Raw genomic sequence first — 16,307 nt, 5'->3', positions numbered from 1 at the left:
CATCCAATATAGAAATGAAAGTAAATGGAGAAGCTTTTCAAGCTGACGCTATTAACGGCACCACCATTCAGTTAAAAGTAAACGAACCATACTTAGGTCAGTATATAATTATGTGCGCTGACTATAAGACTGCTTGCAATAACTCTGTGACTGTTGAAGTCGAGCCCGCAATGTATGTCAAATCGGCGCGCGCCCAACATGAACCACAAGTAGGTGCCTGGCATAAATACTTCGTGCCGCTCAACGAGAGATACGAGGTGTTCTGCAGTGGCAATGATGTTGATAGTGAGTCTCTTTGGATAGAAAATGATGATAAAGAGCAACTCCTAACTAACGTCGTCAATCGTACGACGTTGAGGTACAGGACACGGGCGGACCGCGTAGAAGAACTTTATCTTTGGTGCTTAGGAAAAGGAACAACGGTAAACGGCGGAGCTGTCGACGTGTTCGAGGGAATACAGGTTATAGTGGACTATTACCCGGAGTGTCAACGTTTCCGATGTTTGATACATGAATGGCGAATACTAGAATGTGTGTGGCAGTATCTGACCAACACGTTTACATACACCTTGCTTTATATAGACCTCGACAAAGATAATCAGAAAAGTTCCAAAGTGCTCTGCATCGATTCTCCAGGTGATTTAAATAATACATGTAAAGTAGATCTCAAAATATATGGCCATGAAACTTTTTTTTTTAATGAGATCATTTCATTAATACTTAAGACGTGCATCAGCAATGGCATATTTTGTTATAATGAAACATTTAATATGGAGACTAACTCGCTTATTAAACTAGATATGGTTTCGGGCTATGACATATCACAAACAAATTCACAAGGGGCTGTTCTGCAATGGAACACTGCGTCTATAGAGATACCGCTTGCTGATAATTCAGACTGGGACACCTATTATTGCAATACTTGCGTATATAAAGTGGAGTTTAGGCTAGCAGTGTTCAGAGATGAATGGCGACAAGCGGACACGTCGTCAGTGCGCTGTGTTCATATGCAGTGCGAGTTTGAACTCGCCCTTCCGTACCCGGACACCGAGTACGAGGTGCGGGTTTACGCTAGACATAAAAACGCCCCAGAGTTGTGGTCTGAGCCTAACCCTAACTTTATACACGTACGCACGGAGCCCAGAGCGCCATGCGCGTGTAATTCGGCGCTCCAACCTGCAGAGCCCGTTGTCTCCACTAAAACGGCTTCATGTGAAGCTTGCACTCTTATAGAAGATACTATTCATGAGACCTTGTGGTTGAAAAATAAAATCAAAATTTCTTTAAAGGAGAAACTTGAAAAAGCAAAAGAGATTGCCGAAATATTGTCAAAGTCAAAAGAAATGGCTGAGAGACTAAAGAGTTTAGGGTAAACTATTTAATCAATGTAACATGTGCATCGACATCTGGCAAATGCACCTGTAAGGCTCGGTAACTGCAAGATTTATGCGAGCATTATTAGGTATACAAGTTACGCGAATTAACACATTCACTGCCAGTGAGCTAGGCGGGTTCTCTTTTCGTAGGCGCTACATACCTACGTTTTGTGGAGTCGCGCTGGCAGTAAATGTGTATACTTATTATGCAAACATTTGAAATAACTAATATATGACGTATGTACCGCGCACAGAAAAATAACTATTTCTGTGGTAGCGCGCGTGTAACTAGAGCGCAAATGATACGCTACAACGCATTCGCCAAATGTGGACTGTCCTTATAATAAGTGGTAGTTGGTAGGTAGTTTCTTTAGGTACTAATTTAATATGCTGCACAAAGCTGTAAAGAAAGTCTGCAAAGGAAAACAAACCTGATTAATATTATAGTCCGCGCTGCTCTGCATTTAGTTATACCTACTTGAGCGAAATACCTTTGTTTGATTGCTTTTGTGAATCTAAATTAACCCCTTAAAATGCGTAACTTAATTGCTGGGAGTTGAAAGGGTTAAACCGCATTATTTGGCCACTTTATTTTCAGTTGTAAAGCTGTGGTACTTACTATTAATCAACTACTAATGATGCAATGTTACATTGTATACTGATTGTTAATAAAATATGATGCAATGTTACTCGCTATATTAATATAACAGGTTATGTTTGGATATAACACTTAAATAAGGTTTCTTGTTTGACGAAATGTCACTTTTGACCCTGACAATTCATTTTCATAACAAATCCAGATCAAATTTAATACAATCAGAATTCGCCTCTGAGAAATCCGTAGCAATACAAGCGTAGCGTAATAAGATAAATAACTAAGGTCTATTCGCATAGTCATTTTTACTTATTAATTGGAATGGAAATAATCTGTCACATGTCAAAAATTACACTGAAGAAATGTCACTTTTGACAGCTCCAGAATCCATTGAATCCAGAGAATCCATTGATAACAAGCAATAACTATCTGAATAGATATCAAGGTGTAAAATATGTTCATTACTGTGGTGATTATTAAATATAGAAATTACGTTAAACGTGACTGTGGCTTGTAAATATGATTAACGTTTACATAAATTACCATACAGATTAAATGATTTAGCGTTGAATAACACGATTATTACTGAATCTCATTATAACAGTTCACAGTTTGGCTAATTGGCAAAAATTTGGCTTTAAGAAAATATAAAGTTGTTTCAGTATAATTAGTACCTTAATTAATTCCCGTCTGATAAGGTTGAAAAGTAATTTTAAATCGTAAAAAATGAATATTGAGGCGTTTTTGACCTGTGCTAGGCGTGTGCGCCGATTATAAAATGATCGGCGGCGGCGTTTGCCAAAAAATCGGCGGCGGCGGCGTGTTTTCGGCGTGAAATCGGCGTGACCTTGACTTTTCGGTTCCTTAAGAAAAATCATTAATTTGTTGTTTTTCTTGAAAATTTGATCAATTCAGGTTGCTGGTAAGAGAATTACGTAATCTACGTATAGTTATGAATAGGCCGTGAGTAAAATAGAGTTTGTAAATTGATATAGGATAGATATAATAACTTGATTTCCCTAGTAACTGGCTTGCTGTAAGCGGTCACCAATGACCTATGATCCGATCTATAACTCTCCATTTTTTTATGCTTTCCATGAGTTATCGTATTAAAATGAGGTAAGTACGTTAACAAAATAAAACATCAGATATTCTAGACATGCGGACTGCTATTGTGTCTTCCCTCTAATGGTTTTCCTATCGTACAAGAACCAGGCTCACTGAGATGTATCTTCTTCTTTTTCGTTTTTTCATTGTTTTTTTTGCGTTTGAGCATTGCTGAGGATCACGACATGTAATTTGTCTCCATTTCGTGCGGTCATAAGCCGTGTGGACTGCACATCTGTACACTTCTTCACAACGTTCGACCATCTCACACATGCTCCACTCCGAGCATGTTTGCCATTCGCCATTCATTCATTCATCCATTCATGCGTTGGAAACCGCATAATAATTATGTCCGAAGAATCTAAGGGCTCGCCCATGGCATGTTGTGGAGAGCCAAGTGGCAATATTCTCTCTAAGAATTAAGGGGTTTGTTCTTCTAGCTGTACTAGGTAGAAGCAGCAATCTTCGTCAATATCACATCTCAAAAGCACCTTTGCACGTCACTTTTAGAGGCTCCACTTTGCGGCACCATACTGGAATACTGAAAAGACAAGAGCTCGTATCAAGCGCACTTTACATAGTTGCAGGTCGAATACCTCTGTTCTTCCAGATCTTGTCGAAGTTAGCCGTAGCACTCTTAGCCATGCCAGCTCTGCGGCGTATCTCGGCGGTGCAACCACCGGCTCTGGTTATCATCTCAAGATATACTAGCTAGCTTTTCTGTAATCGCCGAGTGCGTCGGTAACGGGAGCATGTTTGCTCTGTTTACTACCATTACATTACTTTGGGCTTGAAATGGTTGATGTTAACTCCTCTCTAGAACTTTCATCTTCAGTTTTCATCAAAAGAGCCGCCATTTCGATGTTTTTCATTCTAAAATTCAAATTAAGAGTTGAAAGTGAATTCACAATTAAGGGGCTGCCCCACGCCAATGACCTTCGATCTGAATCCCTTAGTTTTCTAATGTTTTTTGTAGCTTATCATATTAACAGCTACGGCTTTAAGCAATATAGTATCCCATATTTACTTCAAAGTTCATTGTGTTCGAGATATTTGGCATCAGAGTTGAACAATTTTAGGCTAAAAAACTGGTTTTCTGGCCATAACTTTTGTGTTCATTAGTTTAAAATTAAAACCCTGGACACGTTTTTGGAGACGTCAAAGACGAATCCAAATAGGTAGATTTCGTACATGTAAGATCCTTCACTGCAAACTAGATACGAAAAAAGTGTTTTTTTTAGACGATGTTCAAAAAATTCATAAAAAAATAAGTATTTATTTCTTTCAAAATCCGGTGGACAAAATCGGAGATAAAAGATTGAAAAACCAATAACCGTTTGTCTTATAATTCTATCTGTAGTGCAAAAAAAGGAGATACGATTCAAAACTTGTCAAAAATCGATGAAAACCTCGGGTAGCCCCTTAATACGAAAACATACTACTTCATATATCGCTCCCTCATCTTTCTTGACGCTGAATACTGAGGATTACTCAGTTTAAAGTAACTTTCTGTTTCATTCTATAAATACTTGGTATAAATTTGACAATTGTTACATATATAATGAAAAAAATCCAGATTGTAATTCAAAAACCAAGTTGGAATAACTAATTAACAACACTCAAGGTCACGCCGATTTCACGCCGATCATTTATCGGCGGCGGCGGCGTGGCAAAAAAGCCCGGCGGCGGCGGCGCGCCGGCGCGGCGCACACGTCTAACCTGTGCTATGTCAAAGTGTTAGTCCATTCTACTCGTAAGTTGTTAACCTAATCAGTTTTAACATCTTAAGGTTGTCGGGAAGAGATAGCTTTCAGCGATATGACCGCCTAATGCTACCTGTATTTACATTGTAAATCTGTTATTAATTTTTTTTTTGTGGTGCAGTAAGTAATATGAAGCGAATCAAAATGTACTATTTAATGTACTTACTATGTATAATTTCATATAACTTATGTAACGTAATGCTGCATGCACTGTTAACTATTAAGCGTTAAATATTTAAGTAATTTTATGATGTTAGAACTCAATTTAATAACAACCTTTACCTTGTCAATGCCTCCCGGAGCCTTAAGCTCCAGAGGTATAAGCTCCGAATAATCAAAGTATGTACCTAATTGTAATAAGTGGTGAACGGTGTTGGTCACACATACTGTATATAGTGTTAAAATACGTTATATTTAAGCCTTTCTTGTAGTGACTGTTTGTTTACCTAAATAAAAAAAAAATAAGAATATTTACTTACTTACTTGTCGTCCTAATCCCTAATCCTTTGAACGCCAAAGCATTAAAAACCGGGCAAGTGCGAGTCGGACTCGCGCACGAAGGGTTCCGTACCATAATGCAAAAAAAAAAAAAAAAGCAAAAAAAAAAACGGTCACCCATCCAAATACTGACCACTCCCGACGTTGCTTAACTTTGGTCAAAAATCACGTTTGTTGTATGGGAGCCCCATTTAAATCTTTATTTTATTCTGTTTTTAGTATTTGTTGTTATAGCGGCAACAGAAATACATCATCTGTGAAAATTTCAACTGTCTAGCTATCACGGTTCGTGAGATACAGCCTGGTGACAGACGGACGGACGGACGGACGGACAGCGAAGTCTTAGTAATAGGGTCCCGTTTTACCCTTTGGGTACGGAACCCTAAAAAAGAAACTAAACCGTTATTGCTCACGATATTTATTACGACGTGTAAGGTTTACTCGGGTAATTCCGAATGTCGAAAACTGTCGGATAATTCCGAAAAGAGACTTTTATTATGATGGAATTAAGGGTGATTTTCATCTGATTTTCGGAATTATCCGACATTCGGTAATACCCGAATACACCTTACCTACTACTGTGTACTTGAGGAGCTGTGGCTTAATAAATTTCATCCTACAAATCTTGTTTGTTTCATATTACAACGTGCCTTTGATGTTCCAAGAAACCACATAATACCTATTCCTTATTTTATCATTCATAACTTGATTCAGTTTTCCGGCCCGCTTGGCTACGTCATTTCCTCTCAAGTGTAGGTACAAAACTCGGATGATATCCTACTATAGTTCTTTTTTTTAGCATTAGACATTTTGGCATGTCATTTAATTGGAAAACGCTTTTTAAAAATCAGTAACTATTACTTATGAAAGAAGAAGAATATAAATGATCGTATTTATTTATTTATTTTATTTTATTAGATTCATAATTGTTACATATTTGCCGTGACTTATTTTTAAAACTTGTTTTTCAATTAAAAGACACATCAAGATTGTTTACCTTATTTCTAATGCTAAAAAAACGAACTATAGATTGAGCAATATTAAATTTATGAGACAATTCGCGGTCACCACACATTCGCGTTGCGTACAAATTTAGTAACGCAAGCGCAAGTCCCCACATCAAAATGGTGGGTGTGTCAAAAATGTAGATAATTTCTCAAATATAGCTAACTTTATTAATTTGTAGAAACTATTAGAGGACGGCAGACATTGGGCGCGTTATTTTATACGCCGCCAGTGGGGAGACACTCCTGACTTCGGGCAAACTCGGCACCTTTCGGCTCAGCATTGCTCCGAGCAATTATTAGGGTTGACACAACATGACGTCCCTTTGCGTGCACGACCACAGATAAGATAATTACTTAAATTTGGACAACCCTAAATAGTCGAAAGGGATAGTGCCATAAGTTAGAAAGGGATATCATGATTCGACCCTGAATCGCTATCAAACTTCGGTTTTGTAGGAAGTGTCCTTTCTGTACGGTAGCAGTATTACTTATTCTGTGACGCCGCTAAGAGTGTAATTGCTTACTTTAATCATGCAAATTAAATAATATTATTTGAAAAATTGTTCTAAAGGCCAAAGTAGTCTTTTTTCCGTTTTACCTTTATTGTAGCCCACAAGATGGCAGAACCTACTATGCACAAGAAAACGTACAAGAACGGTAGATGGTAGCACTCGCTTTGGCAATGTACATGTTTAGGTATGTTTCCGATTCAGGCCACAAGATGGCTGACCCTCCAACGCGCACGGTCCCTACATGGCGTTTAAAAAAACCGGCTAAGTGCGAGTCGGACTCGCGCACGAAGGGTTCCGTACCATAACATTGGGTACGGAACCCTAAAACTAAGCTGGCATCACAAAATTTCTTATTTTCACACATAATTTTTACACCATTCAATTAAAGTACCCGTCCGGGAAAAACCGTTTTAAATTAGCGCCAATTCCTTTCAAAATGGACTTTAAAAAAAGTGAGTTTTGCCGGAGTTTTAAAAGTCCTCAGCCAGTGTGAATTTTATGAACAGTAAACCTTGAAGGTTCGTTAATTTTAATAGCTGAGCGCTCGGAGCGAGGCAACTTAGTATGAAGGTACGTGGTTCGCTAGGTTATAGTGGTTATAACTTTGTTTAAAGCCCGCTCCACACTCGTCCGCGAATCGCGACGCGAAGCCACGAACGCGAGTGTGGAGTCGATGTCGCAGATTGCGATCTCGACATCGAAATCGACTGCACACTCGCGTTCGCGGCTTCGCGCCGCGATTCGCGCATGAGTGTGGAGCGGCCTTAACGTACCTACGGTATGCCAACACAATAATATCGATACGTGTCGTAAAAAGCACGTAAATTTGTTTCAATGGTTCAAAGTTTAAAATAAATAGAGATACCTACGAAGTTGCCGCTCACAAGAATGAGCGGTCCTTACAGGTTAGGACCGCTCTTTTGGTAGATTTGGTTGCGTTGCGGCCCTGCATAAACACCCAAATTCATAAACTGGTCATACAGGCCAATCGAAAGTACACTGATATAGGAAAGTCATTCAGTAATCGTGCATTTCGCTCGTACTTGTCCGTTCATGTATTGGCGCGAGCGAGAGGCCCGATAACTAAATAACATGATGAATTGGCCTGTATGGGACCCGTCTTTTTAACCTACTTCCATTTCATAGAAGGAGGAGGTTCTGTATTCGGTTGTGGCTATGTTTTTGTTTTTTTTTTATGTATGATCATCGATTACTCCGAGACCCGTGGGCCGATTTGAGTAATTCTTTTTTTGTTCGAAAGGAGGTACTTCCAAGGTGGTCCCACATTAATCTGGTGCTGTTCTGATGATGGGATCCATGAGGAATTTAGGGAACTCCTCAATTTTTAAATGCACATGTAGGGTGATTTGGGTGTTTTCTTAAGTAAATCGAGCATTTTCTCTCGAAAACCACCAATTTGATGAAGTGGACCTGATGATGATGATTGTTTTGATGATAATCATGACGATTTCTTAAAATGTACGACGTTCAGCGATTATTCCGAGACCCGTGGTCCGATTTGAGCAATTCTTTTTTTGTTTGAAGGGAACTGCCTCCAAGAGCGTCCCACATTAATCTCGTGCTGTTCTGATGATGGGATCCGTGAAGAATTGAGGGAACTCCTCAATTTTTAAAGGCACATGTATGGTGATTTGGGTATTGTCTTAAGCAAATCAAGCATTTCCTCTTAAAAACCACTAATTTGATGGAGTGGACCTGATGATGATGATTGTTGATGATAAATGATGATGATTTTATAAGTGTAGATTACTCCGGAACCCGTGGTCCTATTTGAGTAATTATTTTTTTGTTTGAACGAAGTTACCTCCAAGGTGTTCCCATAATATTGTTGGTTATAATCTGGTGACGGAATTCATAAGGAAATGAGGGAACTCCTCAATTTTTAAAGGTACGAGTATGGCGACATCGTTGTTTTTTATAGTAACTCAAACATTTCCTCCCGTTAATAACCCATTTGATGAAGTACAACTGTAGCCTTACCACGAGTTTGACACTACATCTTCGCTATCGTCTTCGTAACTTACTTTCTATACATCTCGCTCGCACTAATAGGATGCCAGTACGAGCGAGACGCATAGAAAGTAAGTTACGCACACGCTAAGCTAATATGTCAGTGTTAGACTTATGGTAAGGCTACTGAGGAGTCGGGAAATGGCGGTTGAAGGGTTGGTGGTTCAGGCTTCAGGGTCGAGGGGTTCCGTGATCAGGGGTTGATGTGCTGTGAGGTTGTGATCTGGGGGTTGAGGGATTGGGTCAGTGGATGGATTTTGTGTTTGTGCACTGTAGTGACAGGAATGATTACGAATTTAGTGATACGCATCATTATTATTTTCATTCATGCGTCACGCGTCACTCATAAGCTGTTAACAATGCCTTACGATTAAAAATGGAAAAATAAAAACTATTACAAAAAAAAAGAAAACCGACTTCAAAAAGGATAAAATAAAATATAATCCGTTTTTAAGTATATGCGTTACTAACTGATATGTTTGAAGTCGGTGCCAAGACAAATAGTAACAATACCGGTCAAAAATAATCAGCTTTATGTCTATAAATCACATTACAACTGTACTAATAGGTATTATAATAGTGAAAGTAATTCTGTCTGTCTCTTTGTCACCTTTTCAGCTAAACAACTGCCATGTAAACTGGTGAAATTTGCCATGCAGGTAAAAAGTTAAAGCCCTGTAGATGGTTCTTGAATTGTTTTATATTTTGAAATCAAGTTCTCTGGATAAGAGGCGGGAAATAACTTAGTCCCAATCCCACACCTGAGTACTATGGACAGTTCGAAAATTAGTAAAAATTGCTGTTTAAAAAACATATCGGCAATCGCATTGGTTTTATACTAGTACCGACAAACATGGTACGGACTGCGCCAAGGTGGATTGACAGTGGGTTCTTAGGTATCTACAGAAAGTATGATAATTGCTGTCGTGTAAGGCAATCCTTGTTATGGCAATCATTGTTACCGGATCGCCCTAAAATCATGGTATGTTTCAAATTTGGCTTGGCACCGACTTCAAACATATCAGTTAGTAACGCATATACTTAAAAACGGATTATATTTTATTTTATCCTTTTTGAAGTCGGTTTTCTTTTTTTTTGTAATAGTTTTTATAAATGTATTTTTTCGACAGGTGACTCTTTCACGAACGTCTGTTTATTTTCCTTTAGTAGATACACCTACATAATAATATGTTCAAATAATACTAATTTATGTAGATAATTTTTATACATTATAAATTACCTGTTCCTATATACTAAATCATCATCCGCCCCACGATAGCTGAAACAGTTTCCTCTTCAAAATAATAGCTTTGTTATGTTAAAGTCGGTGCAAATTCACCCGACTTGAGAAAATCAATTTGAGCCGGGTTAATATTTGCTTTGACATGTTATTTGTAGCCATTTGTGTTGGAAGTCTGCCGCGGAGACCAAATCGGATTACCGGTGTTGCTTGATTAGTTTGTTGTGGTTAAATCACCAAACTAACTAGGTATCGATAGTAGGTACAAATATCTAATACCTTTAAACGAGCAATCCTTGTTTATATATAAATATATTTCGGGGATCTCGGACGCGGCTCTAACGATTTCGATTAAATTTGCTATATGGGGGTTTTCGGGGGCGAAAAATCGATCTAGCTAATAGGTCATATCTCTGATAAAACGCGCGTTTTTATATGTTTTTGTCTCCCAGATATTTAGTACCTATAAGACATGTTTTTTCACTATTATGTAATTTATTACAAATTAATACGACCTAATTAACTAATTACTTGCATGTTAGAAATAGTAACATAACATAATGATTAGCAAGGTTACTGTTAACGCTAATTGTACTATACAAACACACTAAACAATACAAACAAGACTGCTCTCGCTAACGCAAATAATGAGAATTAAGTATATATATGTACCTACATGTCCTTAATTGTATTACATTTGTGTACATATTTAACTGATGAACATTTAAAATTAAAAAAAAAACTACTTTGTATGATTTAACAAGAGTCTCAACTGGCGTCAACTCTAAAGGTTAGTAAGGTTAAGGTACTTTTTAATATTTTTACTTATAGAATTTGTTTTGCGCTCCTAACTCTTATTATACTTAATCAAAATATCGAAAAAAAATCAAACGAAGAGGCGTAGGCACTATATATCCAATTTCCGAATTATTTAATTAGTTTGTAATGTGTCTGATCACAATTATTTACAATCCCAGCTGCCCTTTGTGGGTAAAATAATACATATTTGGGCATAACTCCCGTCACGGCTGTGTCAATGTTTGGTTGAGCGCAGATTGTCCGCCGCCTCTGTCGTGTGTTCAATACTAAATCACCTAGAGTTTCATTCCAATTGCCTCCTTCATCGCCTCTTGCCAGCCATTATACTAGGTGTAGGTAACAAGAAGTAAAAAGGTAAGTAAGTGAATGCCTAACTAATATTACTTTGTTGCGCAATGTTGGTCCACAAAAGTCTCACAAAAGTTAACTGCGCTGCGGGTGCACCTTACGGCACAAGTACCTACATTTCATCTGGCTGATGTTGCTGGAAAAGTGCAACTGGGTACCTATTTCACCAACCTTGGAAAAAACTAGTTATAGTAAAATATTTAAGAGGATGACCGCTTCTCCCTTGTTTTTGTTTTAATGTTTTAATGTTTATTTGGGCACTTGGTAAACTGGAGACGTCATAGCTGTCATTTTCTGTGCAAAACAGTCTGCCGATTTTTGCGGGGGAGGGGGCGATTGCTATTTCTACATGATTTGTACGTAACGTACAAATAGCCAAGTCAGTCCATACAAAAGTTTGCACAATTGTGCAAGGTTTTCGGCAGAGGGGTAAGCTCTTAAAGGCGACTCAAGACATTAAATGCTCTATAACGCTTCTCCATTCGAAGTTGTGTCGTATCTCGAGATCACATTAGACTGGTGCCCTCTCAACATGCAGCGCCTAAACTGACTGCACAGAATACGCGGTCTGGGCAAACAGCCTTTGCTGCTCAGCATGTGTTTGGTGTTTGCGTTGTCTATTACGCAAACATAATGTTGTTTATAAATAAACTTGCAATAAACATTATGGTTATATTGTGTTAATTTGCAACACCAAATTTACCTAAATGTTTTACAATAAACAAAAATCGTGACGCTTCTTTCCCCCATTGCTCTACGCCAGCGGTCGGCATCAGGCGGCCCGCAAACCTCTCATTTGCGGCCCGCGAGCCTCCCTGGCTAGTTTGTATGTATTATTGACAAACGACAATGTCTAATAAAGTCATAATCATAAATATTAACAAAGTGCGGCCCGCGTCAACTTCGCTAACTACTATGTGACCCTTGGCTGCTAAAAGGTTCCCGACCGCTGCTCTACGCGATAACGTTTCCATCTCCACCACTTATAAATGGTTTGCAGTCCTCACTGTGCGTTTCTCCAGTAACTTCCTGCCGCGCACAGCCAGCTAAACCGTGGAACGAACTGTCGCCCGTGGTATAGGTCGGCAACGCACTTACATACAACTCCTCTTGTGTTGCACATAGGCCTATGGACAGTCGCCATCAGATATATCGGAGCGGCCAAGGTGTTCACAATATCTGAACACGCGCTCTAACGCCCTGACAATAGAGGCGTGTTCCGATATTTGTGAGCACCTTGGCCGCTCCGATATATTTGATGGCGACTGGACATAGGCGACGGTAATTACCATTAGGCGCTTCGTCTGATTGTTTGCCGCCTATTGGCCCGATTCGAACTTTAAGATACGTCAATTACCGAATAGATATCCAAACGATATGGGTTACATATGTCAGTGTCAAATGTGACGTTTCTTCAAACAAAAACGTCACTTTTGACACTGACACATCTAATCCATATAGTTTCTAGATCTATTAATTGACGTACCTTAAAGTTCGAATCCGGCAGATCATTAAAAAAATTGGTCAATCTTCAGTCAAACTGCCATCGCAAGTGAGGTAATTCCATTCGAAACAAGGTGGAGCGAAGCTTGGCCATTCGGTGTAAAAGCTACTTACTATTAGGTACTTATTCTGTGGCTGACAGACGTGGCTTTAAATGTATAAAGGGCTGTCTCATGTCTGTCAGTCATTTCTTTGAGCACGCGTGCGCGTGACGGGACTCCTAACCGGGCCAATCAAATGAACGAAACGTGATTTTACGGTATTTGCTAACGTAGGTACTTTCTTTTCACTAGCTTTACTGGCAAATCGAATAAAATTAGTTTTCTGTTTCTAAACTTGCTTAAGTATGCATAACATGAAATCAGAACTGAGAAATTTTAGTAATAAGGGATAGTTATAAATCGGTATCATCATCATCATCATCATATCAGCCAGAGGACGTCCACTGCTGGACATAGGCCTCCCCCAAATCGGTATATAAGCGTATAATATAAATCCCTAAGGCAAAGAATCAATATTGCGATAGGATAATGCATACTCGATTTTTTTTATTAATCAAGAAACCAACGGTCAATTACAATATGCATGATAATAAAACATTGCATTTTAATTCATATCAGCCACCTTTTTTCAGTACCTAAGCAAGTTTGACATGTAGCTTAGGTACAGTACTTACCTAGTTCGATTGATCGACATAAAAGTCGCCACTGTTAACCCGTTGCTAATCACGACACGTTGTCGTTTTACTTCTACAAAGCATTTATTAAAATTATAAACCCATTCATGGGTTACTTCGACTACGCCGTAGCGTTACGATCATAGCTTAGCGGTGAATTAGTTAAGTATAACATAGCAATTTACGATTTTCTGAAAAATATGAAATAGAAAAGGTGATTGTTTGTCTCAGTTCAATACCAATTTATATTTTATCTAAGTCACCCGTATTTCTTTAAAATACTACGCCGGTTAAGAAGCATACGGCCCCCCTGATAAAAAGCAGTCTCCATAGCCTATGGATGTCTGCAACTTCAGAGGTGTTACATACCAGAACAGAACTCCATCAGAGATGTTATAAGTTATAATTTTTTAAAACATGAAATTGAACCAAATCGAATATATCGACGCCCGAAAGCAAACACGTAGTAACCCACACAAGGTCAAAAAAATTTATTGCATTTTTGGAATCTCCAAATTTTTCTGCGTCAATAGGTCTAATCCACGTGCCAATACGATGAAAAATGGGGAAAATAGGAACACAAATTTTCTCGTTTTTCTTGAAATTTACTCAGCAAACACGCAGTAAATAGCAAAAAAAAACTCAATAATTTAAATCGTTGTATTTACAGCACTTTGAATTCCATACATTTTCTAGTTTTGTCATTTACAACCTCCGTTGTTCTGACGCAAATGTAGGTTACTACGTGTTTGCCGCTCATGAATGTGAATTCACATACAATTAAAATTTGAGAGACATGTCTTTAACTACGTTTACAAGGATCAAGTAAAACTACCACTTAACAATTACTTCACTGTTGCAGGGCGTAAGGCAGGAATTTACTCCTGTGCCTTATGTCGTTTTAATGCGGCTATCGCGGCCATTACTTGAACGTTTGCGCCGTCGCTCAGTGCGCTTCGGGGGGTAAAAGTGAGTCGACGTGTTTGTAATTAAGTAAAATATTACGGGGATTTTGGATAAAGTGATTGTTTTTATTTAAGAAAAGTAAGTTTTTTTTTCAATTGTAAGCATGTAAAATTGCTATATTTACGGTGTGTGTATCGATTTATGGTTTTATGGTACTTAAACAAAATTTGGTCTTATGAAAGTTTGTTTTGTCTAAAGTAAATTTTTATTTTATAAGAGAATGTAGAAATTACTTTTTTTAATCAAACGACTTTGTTATACTTCGGTTAGATTTTGATTTCCCATTACGTTATGTCTTTTCCAAAGTGGACTTCTTATTTTTTAGTTGGTTTTACAATAACATTATAATATTTAATTATGTTATTGAATATTAAACAAAGGTTATGTGTTTTGTTTGGGCTTAAGAATGCTCATATTGATTTTAATAGTTCAAATCAACATAACAAATGTTTTATTTCCGTTTATGAATCCCGGAAACATCTTCACATTTTATAAGTATACATTTGAAATGTCGTGCAATTTACTTTAATATGCCATTAAAGTCATTTTTAAGGGTGTGGTAAAATTTTTGGCAATACATTTAATGCATTATAAATTGCTTACAAAAAGAAAACAAATACTGTTACAGCATTTTGTTCACCCAAAATTTATAAACAACAACGTTTAAGACTTTATTACGGATATCTTTTGTCACATTCAGGTGGGTTACTGCGTGTTTGCTGTCCATACAAAATTTAAGGAAATGTTTCCCATACATTTAGTACTGGCGTTTACTACGAGTTTGCGCACTGTGTAAAAAATATCAAAACGTAGTAACCCACAAAATCTGGACTTGTAACAACTTGCGGTTAAATTTATTTAAATGAAATTGAAGTCCAAAAAATTTTGAATATTGCATCCAATTTTGAGTAAGTTATGTTCATAAACAAGATAGTTATGATTTTTTTTTTCAAAACTCGAAAAGTTTTTCGTCTCTGGTGAACAATTTGGTTTTTGTGGGTTAGGTACTACGTGTTTGCTTTCAGGCGTCGATATTAAGTCCCAAACTTACAAATCTGGGTCGGGTAATGTACGTAAATGAGCAAAAGAAAAAAGTAGCTACATTAAAATAACTGTCCAATTTAATAGGGTTGTTTATAAAATTATACGATATTATTTTTATACAAATGAGCCGTGCTAAAGCAAGAAATCAGAGCCGGCTGGGACGAGAGAAAGTGCCTAATGAATTTCATAAGCAGGCGGAATAATTTTAGTGCTGAACGGCCATTTCTTCATACAGACGTTGTCCTCTTTTCCTTCCTGAATAATAAGGAAAATAACAAAACAGAGCTACTTATAGCTTAAACCAAATAGAGATGAATCGTGGAATGTATAATATTGGGCCCCATACATGTCACGACTCTTCTCTTTGCGCACAGACCCTAGTGAAAATGTTTAGTGTGTTAACTGTGTTATACGGGGTGGCCAAAAAATAAGGGCATTCCCGTTGCCTGGGAGGTTTTGGGATTATACTGAGCAACTTTTACTATGGTCCATTTCGCATGAACAACGAAGGCAAATGAGCAATATCTCTAAAAACAAAAACACAATAAAATCTTGCGTTAGTTTTTTTTTAAAGTATCTCCTACAAACAGCGAGCTGTTTCCGCCCTATTATAAAAGTGATTATATAAGTCCCATTTACATAATAATAATATATATGCTTCTGTTCAGTTAATCCTCACATACAATGTCTTTTTCCTGAGCCTTTTTCATGCACTAACTGTAACTTTTCAAATGCTCCGCATACTCTGAACTTTTCCGGGTGGTATTTTTAATCTGGCTACACCACCCGTCAAGGGCGACGTTGTAAAAAAAGTAGAATAGG

The 16,307-nt window shown here is 37.8% G+C and overlaps 1 long non-coding RNA gene across 1 annotated transcript in view; it reads right to left on the bottom strand.

Moving 5' to 3' along the window:
* The window catches only part of LOC134798739 (uncharacterized), a 65,293-nt gene extending 49,856 nt beyond the window's left edge, over nucleotides 1–15,437 (bottom strand). The window contains exon 1 of the long non-coding RNA XR_010145259.1: nucleotides 15,425–15,437. This is a non-coding gene — a long non-coding RNA (uncharacterized LOC134798739). The remainder of the gene's footprint in view (nucleotides 1–15,424) is intronic.
* Nucleotides 15,438–16,307: the final 870 nt, after the last annotated feature.

The sequence above is a fragment of the Cydia splendana genome, chromosome 17, assembly GCF_910591565.1.
Source record: "Cydia splendana chromosome 17, ilCydSple1.2, whole genome shotgun sequence".
In the NCBI taxonomy this organism is placed as follows: Eukaryota; Metazoa; Arthropoda; class Insecta; order Lepidoptera; family Tortricidae; genus Cydia; species Cydia splendana.
This window is presented reverse-complemented; position numbering and strand designations above follow the sequence as displayed.